Source organism: Physeter macrocephalus, chromosome 5 (assembly GCF_002837175.3).
Source record: "Physeter macrocephalus isolate SW-GA chromosome 5, ASM283717v5, whole genome shotgun sequence".
Classification (NCBI taxonomy): Eukaryota; Metazoa; Chordata; class Mammalia; order Artiodactyla; family Physeteridae; genus Physeter; species Physeter macrocephalus.
The window spans coordinates 56,576,514-56,600,540 of NC_041218.1; the positions used below are offsets into that span (position 1 = coordinate 56,576,514).

Consider the following 24,027-nt stretch of genomic DNA (forward strand, 5'->3'; position numbering starts at 1 on the left):
TGGTACATGACTCTTTTTGAATTATGGTTTTTTCAGGGTATATGCCCAGTAGTGGGATTGCTGGGTCGTATGGTAGTTCTATTTGTAGTTTTTTAAGGAACCTCCATACTGTTCTCCATAGGGTCCACCCCTTTTTATATTGACTTCATCCTTCTTGTCATCCTTCTGATTCATCCATTCCTCTCAATCTTCTTATAAATGCACATAAAATTTCACCGCCTTTGTTGTTGAAACAAAACACTATTCTTGCTATCTTTTAATTAAACTCGAGGTAAAGAAATAAAAAAGATGGGCAGATAAAGTAGTTATTTCAGGAGAGACCTACACATTAGACTCTAAAGCCTTGGTTCTCAATAGGGAGCAATTTTGGCCCCCAGGAGACATTTGGCAATATCTGCACACATTTTTGGTTGTCATGACTGGGGGTGGGTGGGTTTCTACAGGAATCTAGTGAGTAGAGGCCACAGAGGCTACAAACCATTTCACAATGCACACAGGACAGCCTCTGACCACAAAGAATTATCTGATTCAAAGTGCCAGAATTGAGAAACACTGCTCTAAAGGAATACTTAAAATTGTGAGTACACATTTTTAAATAATGAAACATATTAAATTTATAAAATAGGATTGAGAAAAATATGGATTTACTTATGCCTACAGCATGGACTTTACTTTTGACCCGCAAAGTTTGTTTTACATTGATGAATAGCCTGATGATATTGCCTTGTAGTCAGTGTCTTCATCTACTTGGTCTGCTATAACAAAAATACCATGGACTGGGTGGCTTAAACAACAGACATTTGTTTCTCATAGTTCTGGGGTCTGGGAAGTCCAAGATCAAGGTGCCAGCAGATTCAGTCATACGTATGAGACCCTACCTCCAAATACCTATACATTGGGGATTAGGATTTCAACATATGAATTTTGGGGGGAAGTAAACTTTCAGCCCATAACAGTCAACAAAATAAATCTGCTTTAAATCTAGCCAAGGACAGACAGTATCATAATTTCAGTGGAAAAAAATCTGTAAATTACATTAAATAAGCTTATTGAAAAAAATCTCTTTCAAGTGTTAGCACTATGCTGTTACACTTCATAATCCACATCTCCATTTTCTTTACATATGTCCCTGCATCATTGAAGGTGTTACGATACAGAGGAAGAACTTGGCCCGGGAGGCAGAAAACCTGGGCTGCAGTCTGGACTGGGCTAAGAACATTAAGGTACCTTGGGTGAGTCCGACTCACAAGATTTCATGAGTCAAATGGAGACACTAATGAAATAATAGACATGAAAACCCTTTTGTAAACAGTGAAGCTCTGTACAAATGCGAGGGGTTTTCATTATCACTCACAATGAGCTAATTAAGGAGGAGATTGAGACATCCTGAAGGCTCTTTCTCAGCTTTGACTACTCCCCTCCCCCACTTTTGGAAAAGGACGTTCCAGTCACTGAAGGGACCCAAGGTGACGGGTGCCTTTCTGCGGTTTTCCCAGCCCCTGCCCTCTGGCTTTGTCACTACACTTGGGTTCTCCCGGACATACATAGGATTTTTCCCAGTTTTTATGAGACTCTGGTTAAATTTAGGATAAACCAGTCTGCAGTGCAGCAACTGCACTATTTGACTGGGCTTGGGTCCTCATAAGGGGAAAGGAGGGTCTTGTTTGAGAGGGCTGGTCTGGGACAAGAATTCTGCTCCAGGAGTGTTTCAAGGTCAGAAGTATAAGAGGGCTAAGAATATGTTCTAGGTCCAAATGTGACAAATTCACAGGCAGACACTCGATTGAGAGCCCTCATAGAGTGACACAAGTGCCTCAGGAACTGTCCATTTGTTCATTAATGAAGCTAGGGTAGATGTGAGACGCAGCTTGGGATGGGATGCTTTGTGTCCTGAAGGCAGACAGGTTGGGGTCATTTGGCACTGGCAGAGGTGAAAAAGAAAGGGATACAATGAAAACCACAGTCAGCTCATCTTTCTTGGAGCTAGCTCTCATGGGAGTCAGTAAAGTGTTAGCTGAATGGACACATCTCTCAAATAGGGCCATAATCCTGGATTGGAAATATGGCCTTTCATCTTCCTCCTTTTCAAAAAAAAAATCAATTTCAAGGTAATAGGGACTTGGACGCAAAGAAGTTTAATGTCATCTTGGAAAGAATTTTGGATTTGCAAGACGTGGTTTGAATCTCAAGGAGCTCTTAGCCTCAGATCCATTTATCTAAAATGGTGATAATAACAACTTTTTACTAATTCATATGGTTTTGGGGAGGATTAAAGAAATAAAGTATATAATGGCATTTTTAGCATTATAGAGTCATCTACAGATCTTAGTCTTCCTCCCCTCACTGTGTATTTCTTTTCTCTCTTCCTCTTCTACCTAATATTCTCCCCTACCCTTCTCCCTCTCCTTGCTCTTCTCACCCAAGTGCCCTCCCCTTCCCTTCCTCCTTCTATAACTCACCATTATCACTGATGGAAACTGAAAATGCAAACTAATGCCATATTGTTCCTGCATCCTCTTTTCAGGCTAAGCATGTTTTACAAGACTTATTCAGATAAAGATTAAGTTAATGGGCAATCTTAAGGTTAAATGACACAAATAATGTTCTGTATATTAGTGATATTGCTCTTAAAGCATAAGTGTATTTCTATGCATTCATGCCCACCTTGGGATACACTGTTTCAAATTCAATTTCTTTATGGCTGCTAACAATTCTGACCTAACTGGTAGGTTGTACACTTGGGTAACATGGCAGCAGTTCTTCAAGGCTACTCTAAATCATGACCAGGAAGAGAATCATAATTTCCTTTCAGAAATAAACTCTTCTACAGACTGATAACTAACTGAAGAATTGCAGGAGTCCTTTGTTTGTCCTTGTTGACTATGTTGCCAAAGGGAGCTTGTTCAATAGTGGTTATGAAAATGCTCCTTTGATACTATTGGAACATACTGAATATATTTTGATGCTTGAAGTGTAGCAGGGTTGAGGGCTTATATCAAAGCAGTTGATTGGTCATTTCTTTATTTCCTTGTATAGAAAGAGCAGCTAGCCATTTTTGTGCCTTGGTGACCCCCGAGGGTCTAGTATATCGGTTTTTCTATTGCTGCTGTAACAAATTACCACAAACTTGAAAAACACAAATTTACTGTCTTACAATTCCATAAGTCAGAGTATGACATTGGTGTCACTGGGCTAAAATCAAGGTCTTGCACGGCTATGTTTCCTTCAGTAGGCTCTAGGGGAAAATCGGTTTTCCTGCCTTTCCCACTTCTAGAGGCTGCTCCCCATGGCTCTTGAGCCCCTTCCCCCATACTCAAACCAGCAACATTGGATCAGGTCTTTTTTCTCACTGTCTGATTCTCTCCAGCTGGGACTGGTCCCCTGCTTTCAAGGACACATATGATTAGATCAATGCAGGACAATGCTCCAAGAATTAGAGCGTGGACATTTTGAGGGGATCATTTTTCTACCTGCCACATTTATGTTTAGCTGTTGGAAATAGCTAGAGGATCTTATTTTTTTAAGAAGTATTCCCATCACATTCTCATTCTTTACAATTCCATTTTTTAGAAACTGGCTTCCTGAATTTCTTCTGTTCTCCATTTTGTTCTCTCAAAGTATGTTTCTGTCAATGGTCAATTCCTCATTGATTTCCTCTCCCTTCACCCCATTTTCTGTTAAGTGGTCTGCACATCGGTCCTAATCCTCTAACTCTACCAGATTTCTTTATATTCCAGATGTCATCTTTCTTCTTCTTTCTGCTACAGATCCTCTTCTTTGCTACCCACCCTATATGTCTTTTCAATACATTTCTCTCTAGATTCATGGTGTGTGTCTGTCCCAGAAATAGGTCAGAAAGAGATAGTGATTGACTAATGTCAAACATTTTCTTCTAAGTGAAGAATAATATAATCCCACTATTTTTTAAATTACAAGTGATATAACTCTATGGTTTCCATCAGAAACACACCTGTCAAGTGACTGTATTTTTGCCCTTCGGTGAAGGGCTGGATGTGAGAAATAGTTTACCTAGTTAACCTCATCTCTTATTTATTCGATCTGTATTTCTAGCTGTGACTATAGATTTTAATTCTTTATGAAGTTATCACCATGTTCATAGAGAAAATTTTTTCTCATCATCTTTAATTTAAACATTTTGTTGAAAAAGAAAAATCTCAATTGCCTGGGTTGCATTTTATACAAATTCAGGTAATGAGTACGCCTGTCCTAGTTTAAAATGTTATGTTGACATTTTTGGAGAAGAAATTTTTCTAGCATTACAAATGCATCCTTAAAAATGTTCTCTAAAATGTAATTTTTAGTCTATGTTAGAAACCAACTGCAAGATTTTTTTTCTACCTAGACTGTTATGGCTAAAAGTACATATTTTCCTCCCATATATATGTATATATATATACATATATCTATGCTAAAAGTACATTTTTCCTCCCATATAAATATGTCTGAAAAAAATATGCCTTTTTCAGCAACTTATTTAAGAAGAAGGATTTCAAATGTTCATAGCTATCCCCAAATATGTATTATTTGCAAGCATCTGAATTTTCAGGGATTATATAGAGATACAGAGAATTTCTAGAAATCAGTAATGAGTTAGCATATACAAAGTTATCATCAAATACCTCTATCATTTATTCTCTTTTAAAATTTACACCATTCATCCTCTCTATAACTTTTTTTTCCCAAGTAGGGATAATTTTCAGTAACAGACCAAAGCTCATTTGAATGCAGTAATAGTTCTATAAATAAAGATGTTTTTAATAATATACAGCTTCATTAGAGTCAAGTTGAATTAATATAGGAGGTATGGGGTGTGTTTGAAGATCTCAGATAAAGCAAGTTATAGTGAAAGCTCACTCAATGCTAACTAAAAAAAAACCATATGATCCTCAAAATATATTTATCGGAGGTGGCAATGGAATACTAGGAATTCTTAAAATTGAGTGTAGAGTAGAATCACTTGAGGAGCTTATTAAATATGAGGATTTCTGGCCTCATTTTAAGAGACTCTGATTTTGTTGGCCAGGGTGACGATAGGGTTCAGAAAGTTCCATTCTGGTGTTTCTGACACTGGTGGTTTTTGAGGTGTTTTTTGAAACATTGAGTTAGGTAAAGTTAAGGAAGTGAGTAAAGGACCAATAGTGCTCAGTCCAGGAAGAGAGATGGCTCAGAGAAGGAACACACTAGCAGACCCAAGTAGAGTCAGTAGGACCTTGGATGGAACCGGTCACCACAAACACGGAAGTGGCAGTGCCGGTAGGACCCTCTCTCTGGTCCACCAGTCTTTCCTCAGTTTTTGATAGGGACAACTGATGTTTCTCAAGCTTGTATGAAGGGTTTAGCAAACACAACTTCAAGACAAGCCCCTAGCCCTTCTTCCTATCTACAAACCTTTTATAAAGACAGTGTGGAAACGTCACTGGACTCAGAGCCTGAAAAGTATAAGAACTAGCTTTTTAGAACTCTCAGTAGGGAGTTGACCTAGCCTGCCTGTCTTTATCCCTAAAGATCGAAATTAAGAACAGCCAGGTGTCAGCCTGGTGTGCCCAACGGGCCCCTTGCCAAGGCCAGGTCTAAAATTCTTTTAAGTTTTTAAAAAAGGATAGGGCTGTAATTCCATAACTAGAGGTTAACTTAGAGGCATTCTTTTAGTTAGAAGACTTTCAGAGTCCAATCAGTTCACTGATCACGAGGTAGGGAAGGAGAAGTGTATAGATTCTCTCTTGCTTACATACAGCATCTGACAGTGACACAGAGAAGGAAACAGTGCAGCAGGTGGAGGACTGATGGGTGGGCAGAGGAGGGATTTCTAAAGGTTCTGGTTACCCCAAGGCTGGGCCTCTTCGCTTTCAGCAGGGCAGCCATTGGCAGGAGCTGAGCATGGAGTCCTCTCAGGCAACTCAGCTTCCCATCCGTTCTCATTTTGTTTGTTTAGGTTTTTAGTACAACTGACGTCTTAGAAGGCCCTTCCTTTCCAGGGAAGTCACTAATCAAGGTAATACTCTATTCGTTTCCATAAACAAAGCCTTATGAAAGAGCAATTCATTCATTAACTAAGAAATGTGATCATTTCCACTGTTGTACTCAAGTGCTTCGAAGCACCGTTGTTGTTGTTCATATCAATTAATCTAGGTAACTGGGAAATGTAACACAGGACTAAAATATATCCCAACTGATTTTACAAGATTTAAAAAAAAAAAACAAAACCAAACCTAAGATATCTAAACTCATGTTGTCTTAAGCATGTTAAGAACTTGCTTCATAGGGAAGAATAATCATAGTTACAGAGGAGAGGACGGTCACTTCATTTTAGAATGAAGTAATTTTATTCCATAGAATTTACTGGAGCTTGGAAAGTTTCAAGTAGCTTCTTCCTTTGTGCTGGGAATATACTGGGAAGAAATACCTCCTCCAGGAAGGGTGAATGCCACGTTAGCATCAAGCTAGGGAATATGGAAAACAATTTTTAAATTTTATTTATTTATTTATTTATATTTTCTTTTGGCGCGTTGGGTTTGTGCCCAGACTTTTCTCTAGTTGTGACAAGCGGGGGTACTCTTTGTTGCGGTGTGCGGGCTTCTCATTGTTGTGGCTTCTCTTGTTGTGGAGCATGGGCTCTAAGCGTGTGGGCTTCAGTAGTTGTGGCGCGTGGGCTCAGTAGTTGTGGCTGGCTGGCTCTAGAGAGCCGGCTCAGTAGCTGTAGTGCACAGGCTTAGTTGCTCCGCGGCATATGGGATCTTCCTGGAGCAGGAATTGAACCCGTGTCCCCTGCATTGGCAGGCGGATGCTTAACCACTGTGCCACCAGGGAAGCCCCTGGAAATTTTTTGATCAGCATTTTTATTATTAAAATGTTTTTGTGGTCTAAGATGGATATTAAATTTCAAAAATAAATATTAGATCTAATTAATTACCTATACATAGTCTGAATACTTGATTCAAGGGACAGCTCATGACTAAGAAGAAAAAAAAGTCATTAAACAGCCATCCTTTCCAAATAACAAATTGTGTACATTTCAAGGGTACAGAAAACAAATGTGGTTATGAGGTTTTTAAAGAAATTTACTAGGGCTTCCCTGGTGGCGTAGTGGTTGAGAGTCCGCCTGCCGATGCAGGGGACACAGGTTCGTGCCCCGGTCCGGGAGGATCCCACGTGCCGCGGAGCGGCTGGGCCCGTGAGCCATGGCCGCTGAGCCTGCGCGTCCGTAGCCTGTGCTCCGCAACGGGAGAGGCCACGACAGTGAGAGGCCCGCGTACCGCAAAAAAAAAAAAAAAAAAAAAAGAAATTTACAACAGGAAGTGCCTGAATGAATAGAGACGGTTAAAGTGATAATCGATTAACGACTTTTACAGGAAAATAAAATTGATCTGTCTCCTACATCTGTCTCCTACACATTCCACCTGCTCCAACTAATTCTTTCAGTCTTTTTCTATTGAGATGTAATTCACATACCATAAAATTTACCCTTTTAAAAAGTATAAAGTTCAGTGGATTTTGATATTTCTCAAAGTTATACAACCTCAATTTTGCCTCCTTCAATATTTTGAAATTGATTCAATGGTAAAAAAGGAAGGAAGTTCATGATAGTTTTCATACCTCAGAATAAACTGAAAAAGGAAAGTGACTCTAGAACTAGTTCATAGCTTACTTATTTCTTTATATATAACTCTATTAATAAAACGATGCATATAGCTTATCAAAATGTATATTAAAACATAAATGTAGAAAAATATAAAATATTACTATCCAATAATAGAACTTACTATATTGGGTGAGTAGAAACTTTTAATATGCAATGGGTATATTATAAGGTTTTGTACACTCACCGGAGGAGAATTAAATTTTTGTCTTTGACCTTTCTAGGAGCCAGAGTAAAGTGATAAACTGTAAAATTCATAATGCTCATACGGTTAAAAACAAGATAGAATCCATTACTGACAGTCATTATCTATTCTCGGCATGAGCCCTCCAATGTCAAGGAGATGCTGAATCCTGATGCAGTCCTTCCCATTGCTGACTACTCCAGATGGTAGAAGAGCTAACACCTGCCTCTAAGTTCCTTCTGCCTGGGAAGGCCTTATCTACACTCCCTCTTTGTCCTGCCCTCCTTTTCCGCTGAGGAAATTCAAACAGCAGTCTTCAAGGCCAAAGTCATATGTGATTTTTTTCTTGGTAGGTCCTTAATACCCCCAGACAGAATTAATTTTCCTTTCTCCGTGCTCCCATGGTACCTTTTAGGCAGCCATTGTATAGACTTTATGGATGTGATTCGTTTCGGTGTTGGTCTTCCCCGGTGGACAGTGATGGGCTTCACAGGAGGGAAGTGTCTTCATTTTCACGTCGCCAGTGCCTGGCACAAAGCAGGTACTCAGCAAAGGGTGGTGTGTCAGGTTGATTTTCTCAGTCACTCCTGACCTCTCTCCCTACGGTGGATGCATGTTGGTTTGTCACTGTCCCTCTTTAGAAGTGATCCCAGAATGAAAAAAACGTTTTCCAGATTTTAGCCCTTCAGGGTACAGAGTGCCCATCGGCTCTGGAAACCAGGTTTTCCTCGGCTTTCACTTTCTAATCTAAACGTAAGCCTTTATTTGTATCTCTGATAAATGTAATCTTGTTTCCTGCAGGAAAGGATAACTTCATCTTGCCAGACCAAAACGAAAAATCTCAGTTTTAATTCTGTCATCTGTCACATCTACTCTATCAACCAGTTTGATGTCATCTGTGTATGGGAGGATAATGTGAAATATGTGCATTAGCCTTTTTAATGCAATTGTGTATTTAGTGCCAAAGAAAAAAATATCCAGTATGTCAAATTATTTATTGGGAAATTTTTATTTTTCTAATTCAAGATTCTAAAAAACTACATTCCTCTCTCTTTCCACCCACCACCAAAGCTTTAGATAGCTTTGGAAAAATATGTCATCATTTAATATATATGTCCTCTGCCTAATATCTGCCTGACCCCTACAGACCCTCTATGTGTCCCAGCTATGCACTCCAATAGCATCCTGTACATTCACTAACATAGAGCTCATCACATCTCATGGCATAGTTTGTATCACTGTCTCTATCCCTTACCAGTCGACAGTCTCAATATTTATATTTTACTCAATATCTCAATTGCTTAGCACACTGCCTGACTAAAATTTTGAGTCAAATCTACTTTAGATCAATTATATAATATTTACAAATACTATATTCTTTTTTTTTTTTTTTTTTTTTGCAGTATGTGGGCCTCTCACTGTTGTGGCCTCTCCCGTTGCGGAGCACAGGCTCCGGACACGCAGGCTCAGCGGCCATGGCTCACGGGCAGCATGTGGGATCTTCCCGGACCGGGGCACGAACCCGTGTCCCCTGCATCGGCAGGCGGACTCTCAACCACCGCGCCACCAGGGAAGCCCTAAATACTATATTCTTTTGTGTGGTTCCATCACTGGATCAGTCACTAACAAGAGGGGTTATGCTATCTCAAAATAACAAGAGACATTATTTCAGGGAAGGTAAAGCAATAGGCAGATCAGATTATTTCTCTGATAGCAGCATTTCCGGTTGCCATAAGCTAATCAAATAATGACTTACATTCAGCAAAATTTAAAACCTCCTAAAATATGGAATATAATAATTGATCAATAAACAAAATGTCAATTTGGAATTTAAGCATGTCACAGTTTATTTGTTGCCCTGAAATGTCTACACAACTGTAGGCTGCAATGCTGAATTTCAAAGTTGGGGCATCTTAGGTACTATTCAAGGGGTTTTAGCTAACTGATGAGAGAAACTTCTGGAACGCCAAAGCAGAAAAATGTAAAAAGTGGAAAACTACCCAAACTGAAGTTTTTCAGGTATGATTTACTTCTTAACATAAAGCAGCCCTAATGAAAAATAAGCTTTCTGTTAGCAGATGCTAAAGAGACAAAATTACTGCTCTTGTCTGCTCTCTTTCCCTTTGGTCAGCTATCAGTTGTCATGAAAAAGAAAATACATCTCTATTTCTCAAACCCAATATTTTTAATATCTTGACATCTATATTCATGTTCTGTTAAAAAGTTAATAATATGAAGAATTTATCATAAATTCTCAGTTGCGCTTTCAGAACCAGAACCTCAATTATTAAGGATTCATATGCATGTGGTGCTGAGTCTGTGCTATGACATGATCCTGTTCTCTATAACTTTACTGTTGAAAAGAGATGTCATTTGACAAGAAAGATATTTCCCCGTACTGTCTTCCACCACCATAAAAAAATAATAAAAAGTATAAGACTTAACAAAATGAACAAACGTTACACTAATAAAAAACCACAGGGCTTGGAAAACTGTCAAGAAAAGGTGGGACAGGGAGGGAAACAAATGAGACAAAAGGTAAAGAGAAAGGGGACCAAGGGTTTAAATAGATTAAGAAATACTTGCATGTGGCAAATAAGATCACACTGCATAGCTAGGGCACCATCGGGATTTTGTTTTAATGAGAACCAAGGCACCTCCTGGAAAACAGCTCACCTTAGGCTGAGAGTCAATTCCTCCCGCTTGGTGGAAAACTAGTGCCAGAGTTTTTGGAGTGGGACGTATAAGTGTACTGCCCTTGGATGGATCCCCATGTAATCCTCCCTAAAGCCTACCAAGAAGGAAGCCCGAGAATGAACACTAAGAATGCTGTTTTCATTTAAAAGCTGTGAAAGACACTAGTATCACGTTTCCCCACTGCACTGACAGAGCATTACCATGAAGGGGGTGCCCTACACCACTGGAGATGTGGCCACAACATGTGGCCACTTCATGTTGCTGAAAGGGTTGGCTCTTTGGCCGCTTGTCAATTTGGTTCACTTAGAGCTATCATGTTACAGCATCATCAGTGCAGGTGGAACTGACTGGTTTTGACATTAAATGGAAGTGGCCCAGTGCCAATGGGGCAGCGGAGGGGTTGTAGGAAAGCTTCATAGAAGTTCTGTGAATGCTGCAAGATTCAGAAGCACATCTCAGGAAGAGGAAAATGGTGGGCATCTTACAAGAGCAGTGAAGGTCATGGTCTTGAGTACATGTGAGACACCTTTCAGAGCTCTTGAAATTCCTGGGTGAGAGTGAATTTTGAAGTGGACTGAAAGAGTTAACATACATAAGTCTAGAGTGTGAGTTATGAATAGGTGACAGGTAATTTGTCATCCAAACAGGGATGACTTTGAGAATGAAGGGTATGTTGCTAATTATGCCAAGACAACAGATGTAAAATAAGACCATCCTGGACAAATTGCAATGTAGAGTCACATGTAGTTCCTCCTAGGAACTGTCACTTCCACTCTTTTAGTTTTGTAATGTTTGCAGTTTTACCCTAAACGTGTATTTTTTTAAATCAGAAAAAAATATAAAATTATATAACTTACACATCTAAATGAAGTAAAGGGAATGAGGTCTCATAAGAGTGACAGGGCCAAGATAGAAGCATAATACTTACATTGTTATGTTGACCCTAGTACCCCACTTCCTGATGCCACATTACAGTCTAGAAAATTATGTCTGTAAAATTATTGTCTGTCAATTATTCTTCACACCCTGGCAACCCCAAAGTGGCCTACCTTGCTTAGAATGGTCACACTGTCCCAGCAGTCATGGTATGCCTCACTTTCACTATTTGATTTTACTCTCTGCTTTGTCTTCTCTTTGGGATAGTAGTCTTTTAAGGTCCAAAAGGATGTTTTTATGGGGGTTCAGTTTAGAAACACAATGCTTCTGATCATAGCTGGCCCACATCAGTCCTGTCAAGACACTAATGGTAGAAAACTTCTTTAGAGTACCCAGGAGATCAGGATCCTAATTTACTTTGTTCCTAATTCACAAAGTTGACTTCTTTTTTTTTTAAACTAGGTTGATGTTTTCTCTTTCGTGAATTCTAACGTGTAGCTAGAAGTTTCCACTGCAAAGTGTACTTGTTTGGTTTAAGCTCTTTTCAAGTGACTTTTATAACTTTTAAAAAGTTTCGGCATTGGAAATTGAACTCTTCCTCTATCCATAGGGCCGGTATGGATAGAACTATGCAGTCTTCTGCCATTGTCCCAGCCCATTTCCTTGAACAACTGCCTTTACGAGGGAGATGAGATGTGGCGACTTAGCTCCCTACTGCTCCCAGACATGCAAATAAAGCTGGAGTTGATGCTGTATACGAGAGCATGTGGGCTGCCAGTCCACTGACTCTGAGTCTGATGTATTAACCTATCATCAGTAATCGGGATTGATATCATCTGCCCAGGGATGCTGTTCTCTTGGTGAGGAGATGGCAAAGTTCTGAGAGAAGGGGCCACAGGGCAGGTAAATTTGATAATGGGGCATAGAGAGCATCAGAGCAGGGGACAGTGTGCAGGAAGGGGTAGTCCCATCCTGCCAGGGGGAGCACGGTAAGTGGACAGCCACTGGGTGGCTAAGATTGAGGGGCTGGGGGGGCAGGATGTGAGCAGAACAGGTAGGGGGCCCCTATTTCCAAAATATCTGTTGTCTACCTGGGAACAAATCATGTTACAAAGATGAGGTCAGCATTATTCTCAGAAGGTTTTCAACGTAAGGATACTGTTCATGGTACTCTCTGGTTAGGTTACATGTATGTAAGACTCGGGTCAGCTGTAGAAGGTTAAGTTGGGTTGGAATTTATACTATTTGTGCACTTGATAATAATAATTCTTATACTTCACATGTGTATAATGCAATGTATATATTATATATATTATGTATATAATCTAATCAGTCACAATAACTCTGTGAGCTATGTAGGGCATGTAATATTAACTCTATTTAATACACGAAGAAACTAAGGCACAAAGCATTAAGATGCAAGGAGAGGGGTAGAAGTCCCCGGAGATGGGGCTTCAAAACATGGTTTTCTGACTTCAGATTCAAAGATAATTTTTAAACCATACTTGGCTGCCTCTCAACCACAAATTAATTGGTAGCATCTGGCAAGCTGAAAAACAAAATTGTTTTGAGTATTTTTTCTTTTTGCCATTAAACAGAAAAACCTTCTGGGTTCTACCAGCTTGTTCTCTATTAAATATACTAATTGAAGTGTAAAGTAATTTTATTCTCTAAACCAGCAGTTCTAGAGGATATATACAAGGAAGAAAATATTAGGATTTTTAGTTTTATATTTTTGGATATGTTTAAATGAACATAATATATCACTGCAGTATACCTTAACACATATATACATAAATATACACATACATATATAGCAATAAATGTGTATAATTTATAAGTCAGTGTATTTACAAATATTGAGACAGATGTTCTTAAAGAAAAAACAACACAGAATTGCGGGCTCCAAAAAGCTTGGAAACCATTGTTCCTAACTGGTAACAACTTTCCTTAAAATGTCCGCACAGTTTTTAGCTAAACACACTCCTCCTTTTGTTTCACCTAATGCTTAGTGCAACAGGGTATGGCGACGGCTGCTATACCCAGAATAATAGAAGCTTTGAGTGAGAAGGGCCTGGAGGGATCAATTCTCCTAACTCCTTGATTTGACAGAGGAAGAAACTGAGGCTTACGGGGGTTAAGGGATTTGCCCAAGCTGACAAGTTAAAGTTGAGCCCAACAATATGGGAAACGGATGAAAAATCCAGTTAATGCTTAGCTAGCCATGATAATGTATCATGGGGCTGGCTTGCAGAAATTAAATCCGTTAATAATCCCCAAGCCTTATTTTAGCCAGAAGTTTTAAATGCCTCACCTATCAAACCTTTTGCTAAAGATGATAATGTAAGGGCTTTGTTTCTCTGGGTGCCCAAAAATGTCACACATATACTGCTCTCTGGGTAACTGGTTATATACAAATACAAACTTGGGGAATACATATAGATATTTAATTACATACATCAATTGGTAAAAACAATTGTATTGAAACAAATATACTCCCCATCCTGACTGCAGTGAAAACGGAACCAAATTATAATATTCCCCAACAGGCAAATAACTACTCAAAATCCACTGAATTTTGAAATATTTTGTCTGCCATCATCTCCTTGGAATTTAAGACCAGACCAATGCTGGACTATTATCAGATGCTAAATTCCAGTGTGTATTTGGTTTTATTTCTAGACTCTTAATTCTCTTCCGTTGATCTGGCCATGTATTTAATTACCAGTGCACAAGGGTTTTATTTACTGTAATATTATGGCAGATAAGACTAGTGTTAATTTTTTAATTTAAAAAAATGTTCAGGCTATTGTTGAATGACTTCTCCCCCTCCCATGAACTTTAGAATCACTTTTCCTATTCAAAAGCAAAACAAAACAACACACCCCCAAAACACCAGCACCAACAAAAACCCCATCTTTATTCAGGAACTTGTGAAATTTAGAGATTGGTTTAGGGAGAACTGACGTATGCTGTTGAATCATTTTTTCCCCCTAAATAGGCTAATTAAATTCATTTCAATTAGGATATATCTTTTCATTTATTCAGTCATGTTATGCCCCCTTGACAAATGGGTTTTTAAAATTCTATTATATTTTCTAACTGATTGCACATTGTATGCAAGAAAGCAGTGAACATTTTTACAAACCTTGTAACCTGACATTTTACTGAATTTTCTTGTTACATATAGTAGTTTTTAGTTGATTCTCTTGGAGTTTTCTACATAGACATCCATCTTATTTGTGAATAATGACTATTTTGCCTCCTCCTTTCCAATTTTTATGCTTCTTATTTTGTTCTCTTGTGTAACTGCATCAACTACTACTTCTAAAGCAATTATATAACTATACCTTGATTATCGATCATTTAGAATTTCTCCCATTATAATAATGCTGAGGTGAACATTTGCAGAGAGTTTGAGTAGTTTGGTTATTTCCTTAAGATAGATTCCTACAAGTATAATTTGTTGGGTCAAAAGACACAAAAATTTTAAAGACTTTTAATACATTTTGTCATGTTACTTTCCCCAAAGGGTCTATCAGTGACTCTAAACACCCTTTCTCCTCTGTTCACAATCCCGAGGCTCCCGGCACAGATGCCCCCTTCCCAGTCCTTCTTCTATGTGCCTTGCGTCTGCCGCCCACTGAGGAGATACCCAGGAAATTCCAAATCAAGCCCCTCCCCCAAATCAAATAAAAGCAAAACACAAGAACATAAAACTGCTACCCCAGTAACCCCCAAATCAATTTGGAGATGTAATTCAAATGATTTGGAGATTATTTGCTCACTCCTCCTGCAAATCATCCTAGATGCCTCCTTTCCCTCATCCCTCACATTCTAAACCCACTGAGTCCAGTGGCCTTAACTTCTCTCCTACCCATTCTTTATTCTCCATGCACACTGTTACTGCTCTAGTTCAGGAACTCGTCCTCTCTCGTCTGGACCACTGTAATCCCATCTAACTGATCTTACAACCTCTGTGCTATCCTTTCTCCACCCCTATGCAGAACACTTCAGTGGCAGGAGACACCTCAGGATGGCCACCATCTATCTGTCTGTCCAGTTTCTCATTTTAACCTCTTCTTACTACTACCTGCTAGCCAGACCAGACTATTTGCAGTTTCCTGACCATATACAGCTCCAAGCCTCTGTTCCTGCCTGTGCCGTTCCAACCACAGGAATGCCCTACTCAGCACCCGACACCCCCAGCCCCATTCACCCAGGAAAATCCTTTTTCTGTTTACGATCCAACTCAAGGGGCTCCTCTCTGGTGAAACATTTCCCATTCCACCCCTCGACCCCCCACCCTAGAACTGTTATAGGAAGGGCTGTCCATTGGATAGAGTATGGCAATATTTCCTGAGGTTCCTTTTATGCCCAGTTTCCAGGGTTCTTATATAAGTGGAACAAAGATCCGTAGGGACTGGCGTTCCCCCTCTTTATGGTGAATTACATTTGTTTAACATGACTTCAAAGTTATTCGATACAAATCTATTCCTGCCATCAGTATAAACACAAGAATCTGGCATTGCAGAAGGGGCCTCCATCGTGAGCTAGGGGAGGGAGGCTTAAAAGGTAAGAGCTAGCTCTGCCCCTCTCCATTTTCTTGTGCCTCGGGGCACTTGCCTTGCTGACGGTTAATGATCACCTTAGGCCCTGAAGCACAATGATGAGAGACCCCCAGTGACTGTTGCAACTTCAGACAAAGCTTTTGGTTTTTCCCGTTTTTTTGGTGGAAGAGACATTCAGAAATCCTGTGAAAGGAAGGTAAAATCTTAGAGCTGGAAAGGGGGGGTCAGCGTGACATCTAATTCAGCTCTTTGCTTCCAAGAAAGACCCGAGGAGCTAACCAGTACCTCCCATTTTTAAAGGTCTGTGGAATGAAAAATCCTTTGTTCATCCAAGCCAGCACTTGTCAGCCCTCATTGGCAAGCAATTCCTGAGTCTCACTTCCTATCCTTGCCTGCCACCCACCTCCTTATCTTCTCTAACTCCATTTCCTGCCTCTAGGGTGACTGGTTTCATATCTCTAGTTTACTAGGACTGCTAGGAAGCAAGAGTGTTGCCTGAATATGCCAATTACATGCTTCGAGCTTGTGCCAGAGCCTTCCTCTGATTCCTGTTCTCAAAAGTGGGTGGGTGGGGGGCACATGGAAAGCCTCAAGTGTAAACGCAGCTCTCTCTTGCAATTCGTTGAGGAAATGGAAGAGGCGTTCCCATCACACACCTGGGGGATGGATTTTGCTTTGCACAGCACAGCTGCCCTTCTGCAAACTGTTCCAAAGCTGGCCACTTTATTCCAAATTCCACTGCAAGTGTCTGTTAATATCTAGTGAGATGTTCAAAGCCAGTTAACCATCTACGAGTTTTGGGGGTGCTCTTTTTTGTGGATTCATTGAGTAACACAGACAAAAAATGCTAACGTATGTTTCTGTTGCTAGGTCTTAGTCTTATCACAGTTTGAAACTGTAGAAAATCAATTACGTGCTTTGAATTACTCCCTTCCCTGGCACAGAAGCATTTCTTCGTTCTTTCCGGACAGTGAACACTTTGCAACATCTACCACTAACAGCCTGTTAGTATTCTCTGCTAAATTAATGTAGTACAAATAAACCGAACAGAAGCCTGGTGGAATGCTAAACATCCCCCCTCTCCTCTGTTGTGGCCTCCTTGCAGCTTGGGACCTTTCTGCCTTGCTGCGGCAACATCTGGACGGCATTCGGGTTATTTCTCAAGGACACAAGTGTGCACCTCCGGTGAATTTCAACTTTCAACATCTCTCTGGCTCTAATCTATATTTAATGTTGCATGACTGGTAGTCAAAGACGCTTCAGCTAAATATCAGGTTGGAATGAAAATGATCCTTGGGAGAACATTTGCTTCCAGCATGCGTCAGCAAAGTGTCTGTGACAGAGGCTTTCCCCAGAGATGTGTTGCCCACTCTCTTGCAGTAATAATAATTACGCCTTATGATTGCTGTGCCCACATAATCAAAGATCGCTTCATCAACTGTGATCCCGAGGGGAAGCTGCCTCTGCTCCTAACTGGATGTCAGTCACAGAGAGCAGCACCCCCAGGGATCCCCAATTTTTCGCTTGCCCTTTTTAGTCCCGTGTTGTTAGCATTGTGTTTCTTCATATTCTTCTCAATGCAAATGATGTGTAAATCATGCCCTCCAGAAGGCACACGTGGTGAGGGGGAGAGGGTGGGGAGGGAGGTGGGGTTGGTGTATTCTTCACCCCCGGCCCCCCTCCTCAACCTACCACAGGGATTTCTCGCATGGAACATAATTACATCTGTGCCATATGGGCTCATTTATATTCTATTACAGGTTAAGCTAATACGACTCAGAAATATGCTAAAAATACCTCAAAGTATTCTAGAGCTGTCAAAACACTTGTCATTTCTTGCTCACCCTTTTGATTGCTAGTGTTTTTGTTTTTGGGAGATTCAGAGAGCTAAGAAAGCATGCTGGCGTGCTGGTGTCCAGTCTATAAATATAGTTTAATTTCCTGTATTATTGCAATCTGTGGGCTTGCAAAGAAAAGATCTTTCTTTATAAACCTAGAATGGCCCCAAGACATGGGCACTGAAGGCCCTACACTTGTAGATTTTAATTTCCCAAGAGGTAGGAAATACAGATTTCAGATGTGTGGTTTTGTCAGCTTTAGAATATTTCTTGTCTTTGTTTGATGTAATTATTCACTGTGATAGAGAAACACCTGCAGCGGGCTGACACCAGAAAAGTGTGATGCTAGAGTGAGAAGAGTCGGTTTGAATGTCAGGCAAATCTTGCCAAGATTTTACATGTGGCATGAAAATGAGAAGTACAATCTGTAATGAGTAATGAGTTCAACAATGATTTACAAGGGCATGTTGGGTTGTTTTCATGCAGTGGTTAAAGTCCATCGACCCATTAATTTCTACCATCAGTTCAGAAAATTGGTGGGTCATGCCTGTGTAGACTCTTAACCTAATGGTTTGATTATGTTTCACTTTTTTAGTATCACTATCTTAACATGTTAGTGGAAATTAATAAAATCTGTCTTGGGAACAGAAGAGCAAGCACAAATATTTTACTTTTCTATGCTTGGCAAGCAGCATTTCCAAAGCATATATGGTGCTGATCATGCTATCGGCCATCAAATACACAGACCATTCTACTGAGAACTGAATTCACACAAACGCATACTTTTCCAATTTTCTAATAACTGTTCTATGTTATCTGGTTGAAGGAGTGGTTAAGACTGCCTGGTTCCAATCTCAAATTCTGCTACTCACTAGCTTGTTATCTTGGCAAATTCCATAATTTTCCCAGTTCCCCCATCTATAAAATGAACATAATATTAGCAGATGCAAACTATTATATGTAGAATGGATAAACAAAACGGTCCTACTGTACAGCACAGGGAATTATATTCAATATCCTGTAATAAACATAATGAAAAAGAATATGAAAAAGAACGTATATAAATATATATATGTGTGTAACTGAATCATTTTGCTGTACAGCCGAAATTAACACAACATTGTAAATCAACTATACCTCAATAAAATACATTTTTTAAAAATGAGCATAAGAACAGTAGCTCTCTCCATGAGATTTTTGGAAGTATTAAATGAGAAAATATAAGTAAAATACTAGGCACAGTGTCTTGCATTTAGTAAATATTTGTTACTATTATTGTTGTTGATTTTAGCTTTAACATAAACAGCTTCTTTATATAGCTACAGGGCTCTTTTAACAAAAAATTATGTTGTTGTCAAAATCATGTTAGTTGCTCAAACTTCCATTTATCTTAGATCATGCAGGCCAGATGTTCTTGGTACTTTTGGACTACACAGACAAGTTCTTACTTTAGAATCAACAGAAACTTCATAAACTAGCATGGGAAGAAATAGAAAAAGTCAACATTAATATACTGAAGAAAGTTTCTAGACTTGTATAATTTTGAAATATTTGTACATTTACGATTGTTCAGAATACAAAGTGTCTGAACTCATGCAACTGAAATGTTCCATTTAAATACAAAGGTATTCCAGTTTATAGTGGGCACATGGTTGAACCAGTAACTATAACCAAGTTTTTAGTTTTTGCTCTTTCAAGCCTTAATATAGAGCTATTTCAAGATTTCGAAGGTGTGTGTATGTGTGTGTGTGTGTGTGTGTGTGTGTGTGTGCGCGCGCGCATGCAGAGAATCTATACTGTAGATACATGCACACAAAAGAACCTAATTTGGGGGTCTTCATTTACGTGTTCCTATCTAGCCTCATGGCCGTGGGTAAGTCATGTGCCTTCCTAGTCTGTAAGATTGGGCTCTCAATTATCCCTCAGGTCTTTTCTCCTTTCAGGCCGCTTATACTACCATAAAAGTGGAATTTTAAAAATTAGAATTATTATAAAAAGGGCTATAAGTTGCCTAGATACCTCAAACTTATATTTTTGAATGAAGGTCTACTATAAACTTGATGTAGAAATAGGAGTCTTCTTTTTCATTAGCCTTGACTTTGTGGTTAGGGATAGAGACAAAGACAAAACAAGATACGGGCAATATTTTACAGGAGGAGCAACCTCATCTCCTTCCCAGGCTGCAGGCACTAGGTTTTTGGACAAGGGTGCCAAAGATTTAAAAGGTGCAGTAGCCAGGGAAACAGCAGTGTGACGCTAGAGCCTCATGACTTTTGAAATTTCATGTTTAAAACTAGTATTTTTCAGCTTTCAGAAAATGTTTTCTTCCTCTCAAAATTACCCCCAGAGACTTTTCTGCAGAGAAGATTAGACAAACAAACTTTTGATGGTTAAAGTTCAGTCGTACTTTCTTTTTAGTTTTCTTCTGTCACCTGTATTGTAAATTGCTTTAAAGTAAAAATAAAAGTTTTCCTCTTTAACCTTACATGTTAAAAATAAAATAAATCTTTAAAATGGTAAATGGAATTTGTTTCTCAGGCTGGGTCAGTGTGAGATTAATGTGTTCCAAAATGGCATATAGTTCGACCCTAAATCTTTTCTTAGAATATCTTCCCTAACCTATTCCTCTATTGTCAACATGAGACTACACAGGGTGTTCAAGATAAGGGCTGGTAGAAATCTATTCTACTGAGAGTCAAAAGGAGGTCTTTTTCTTTTCCCATGTAGTTACCCTTAATAGGTCAGGAAAAAAATTCTCTGGGAAAAGCTGGAAGTAAAGGTGAAACAACATAAGACAACTGCCAGGTTAACAAACACTGATATTTATTTGTTCCTGGTAGGGAAGGAGTATGTATGTGTTAATTACTTAATTACAGATTTTAAATTAACTGCATTCTCTTTAAAAATCCCCAACCACAAGTGACAAAGACCCCCACCCCCACCCCATCAGAAGCCTTGTTCTCCCAACTTAGCTTTAAATGGCAGCAGCTCTACAGAAGTGACCTAAGTTATAGCCATTCTGGCTCTCCACGCCAGATCTAGATGCTTAAAGCTTTAGAAATATAGCTATGTGTTCCCATATCCTCTGTAAAAGATATTTGTCCTATCTAGAAGGAAAGATCATTTCAAATGTGAACATCCATTTATAGAACTTTTGGAAGAAAAGCAAATTCCTAGAGTCCCAATTGACTAAAAAAATCTATTGTATGAAAAAAATCCTCTGAAGATAAAAGAAAATTTAAACTTTAACCACAAAACAGTGTCACATTTCACGTAAACTATCATCCAGAAGACAGTGGAAAATCTGGGAGCTATGACTAAATTTTTTTTTTTTTGAAAAATACTCAGGAAGTTTAATGCACTGGAATTATAATGTTACTCTCTTTTGTTTATTCTCTTTTTTAAATTCTTTTTTTTATTCTCTTTTTAAAATATGTTTTTTCTTGGCTTTTTTGTAGGAAATTTAGAAAAATCACACATGATACAAGGAAAAAAATAAATTTCACATCGAGATAAACCCCATTGACATTTTATCTCCTTCTAGTCTTTTCTCTATGTGTAAAGATATATTTTCAAGTAATTAGATTGTACTGCATATAAAATTATATATCTTAGATTTCCCCCCTTGGCATTCTTTTATCATTTCCTCATATCTTTAAATATCTTTCCAAACTTTTGTTTTTAATGATCGCATAATATTTCATTGCACAGTTATATCATAACTCTGTTTACATTAATTTGCCATTTGAGATTTTACCTTCTCGATGATTTCAATACTGCAATGAATGATCCTTCCAATGTCTTGGGTTCTCAGATCCCTGATCATTTTTCCCTTGTGGTGGTGCCCTCCCTCCTGCAGTCACCCACTCCCATGGGCGGACCCTGCAAGGGCATGTCATTCCCACTCTCTCAATATCATATATCCCACCCTGACCAACATCTCTTGACTTTTTGGATCTCCCCCTTTAGTATTCTGACTGTAATTCTTTGACCCACCCCCCACTGGGACCTCCAATTCTAACACCTTTTCACTATCTCTTACTCCTTTCATGTCCAGACTCCTCTTTGCCCAGCTGAATTCCATCCACAACAATCACTCTCATTGTGCACACCTTCAAATTCCTTGCTACTCTCCTGTTCTGTCATGTTTGTTTGGTGAAACCATAATGCTGCTTAAATCCAACTCTTTGTCTACGCTGTACAGGGACCTGGGTAATTTATCATGGCTGGAGAAGAACATGACTGTGCTGATTGGTCTCACTTCAAATACAGAAGCAGAAACTCGGTGAATCCTTAGTGCTTACAGTAACCATTCTATACCTCTCTAGTCCATTTGCTCACTATTCACCACCTATGTGACATCATCTCTCTCCTCCAACCTCCCATGTCTTCTCCCCCCATCTTTATCATCTTAGCTGATGATATTGCATCCTACTTTACTGAGAAAACTGAAGAGATTAGAAAAGAACTTCCACCAACTCTTACAATCTCATCTCCACCCTCACATCTGCCCCCTCATACATTACTGTCCTAACTGCTATCAAAGATGAGGTATCCATGCTCCTAACTAAAGCCAGCCCCTCCATCTGTGCACTACATCCCATCCTTTCTCACTTACTTGCTTTAGCAGTTGTTCTTTCTCTCTCCTATATTATCAGGATGTTGATTCTCTACTGGATCATTTCCAGTAGCATACAAACATGCTCTTCTTCTGCCACCTTCATTTTATAAGCTATCATCTCATTTCTTTGGGTACTTGCAGCAAAATTTGTTAAAAGGGATGTCTTGACTTGCCATTTCTGATTCTTCTCCTTCCATTCTCTCCTGAATCCTCTCTCACCAAATTTTTGCCTCCTTCCACTTCTTCACTGAAACTGCTCTTGTCAAGATCATGAATGACCTCCCTGTTGCTAAATCCAATGGTCAGTTCTCACTTCTCACTTTTTTCAACCTTTCTTCGTTTGGCTTCTGGGATACCACACTCTCTTGGATTTCCTCCTACCTTACTAGTTGTTTCTTCTCAGTCTTACTTACTGGTTTTTCCTTTCCCACCTGATATCTTAATACTGAGATCCCTGGTGTCTGAGTTCTTGGTCCTCTTTTCTTCTCCACCTACACTTACTTCCTTGATACTCTTTTCTAAACTCATGACTTTAAATACCATTTAAATGCCTAGGACTCTTAAATTCATCTCTTCATCCCAGACCTCTCCCCTGATCTCCAGGCTCACATATAGTTACCCAACATATTGTCATTTTGTTGTCTCAAACTGAACATGCCCCAAACTGAACTCTTGACATGGCCCCTGCCCTTGCATCCTCTGCAGCTGTTCGCATCTCACTTAATGGCAACGCAGTCTTCCTGGGGCTCAGACACAACTTTGGCAGCATCCTTGACTTTTAGTTTTCTCACACCCTGTATCCAATTCATCAGAAAATTTCTTCCTCTACCTTTGTCATACATCCAGAACCTGACCATTTCTCAATTCCACCTCTGCCACCACCTTGTTCTGCACCACCATTACCAGCTTCTTAACCCATTTCCCTGTTTCCATCCTCAGACCTTCCACCTTCTATTCTCAGCACAACAGCCAGGTTTATATCCGAATCTGACCAGATCACGTCTCTGCTCAGAATCTCCTAAGACTTCCCCAGTTCAGTCAGAGTGGAAGCCAGAGTCCTTACAATGGTCTTCTGGGTGCTATGTGTTCTGACCCCAGTTCCCTAGCTGAGCCTTCTTTTTCTCCTTCTCTCCCCTAAATTCACTCCCCTCCAGCCACACTGGTCTCCTTGCTGTTCCTCAAACATGCCTGGCAAACTCCAACCTCAAGGCCTTTGCCGTGGCTGTGACTTTTGCCTGAAAAACCTTTCTAATCTTTATGCACATGTCACCTTCTCAATAAAGACTGCCCCCACCAGCACCCTAATTTTATACTGCACCTTCAACACCTCCTGTTCTCCTGATCCTCCTTACCATGTTTTCTCATTTTTTTCCCCCATATCATGTATGGGAAAGTTTCCTGTATCACATGGGAAGCTTCTTAACAAGCTATGTAATTTATTTATTTATTACATTTGTATTTATTCTCAGCAGTCCCATCTGAAATGTAAGTTCTCACGGTGTCAGGGGCTTCATTTTGTTCACTGAGATATGCTAAGTGCTGAGAAAAATGTCTGGCACATAATAAGTGTCTGATAAATATTT

At 39.5% G+C, this 24,027-nt stretch overlaps 1 protein-coding gene and 1 long non-coding RNA gene across 16 annotated transcripts in view; one reads left to right on the forward strand and one right to left on the reverse strand.

The window, feature by feature from the left end:
- The window catches only part of MTERF1 (mitochondrial transcription termination factor 1), a 571,641-nt gene that overhangs the window by 35,266 nt on the left and 512,348 nt on the right, over positions 1-24,027 (reverse strand). The window contains exon 13 of one of the 15 annotated variants that reach the window (XR_003679878.2): positions 6,347-6,461. The exons of the other annotated variants lie outside the window; for them this stretch is intronic. The gene's annotated coding sequence lies outside the window, so the exon portion shown is untranslated. Of the gene's footprint in view, positions 1-6,346; positions 6,462-24,027 lie in introns of those variants that run through there. 15 annotated transcript variants of the gene reach the window in all.
- Positions 50-9,163, forward strand: LOC102987587 (uncharacterized). The gene is made up of 3 exons (XR_003679887.2): positions 50-1,223; positions 5,954-6,013; positions 8,257-9,163. It is a non-coding gene; the product is annotated as an uncharacterized lncRNA (long non-coding RNA).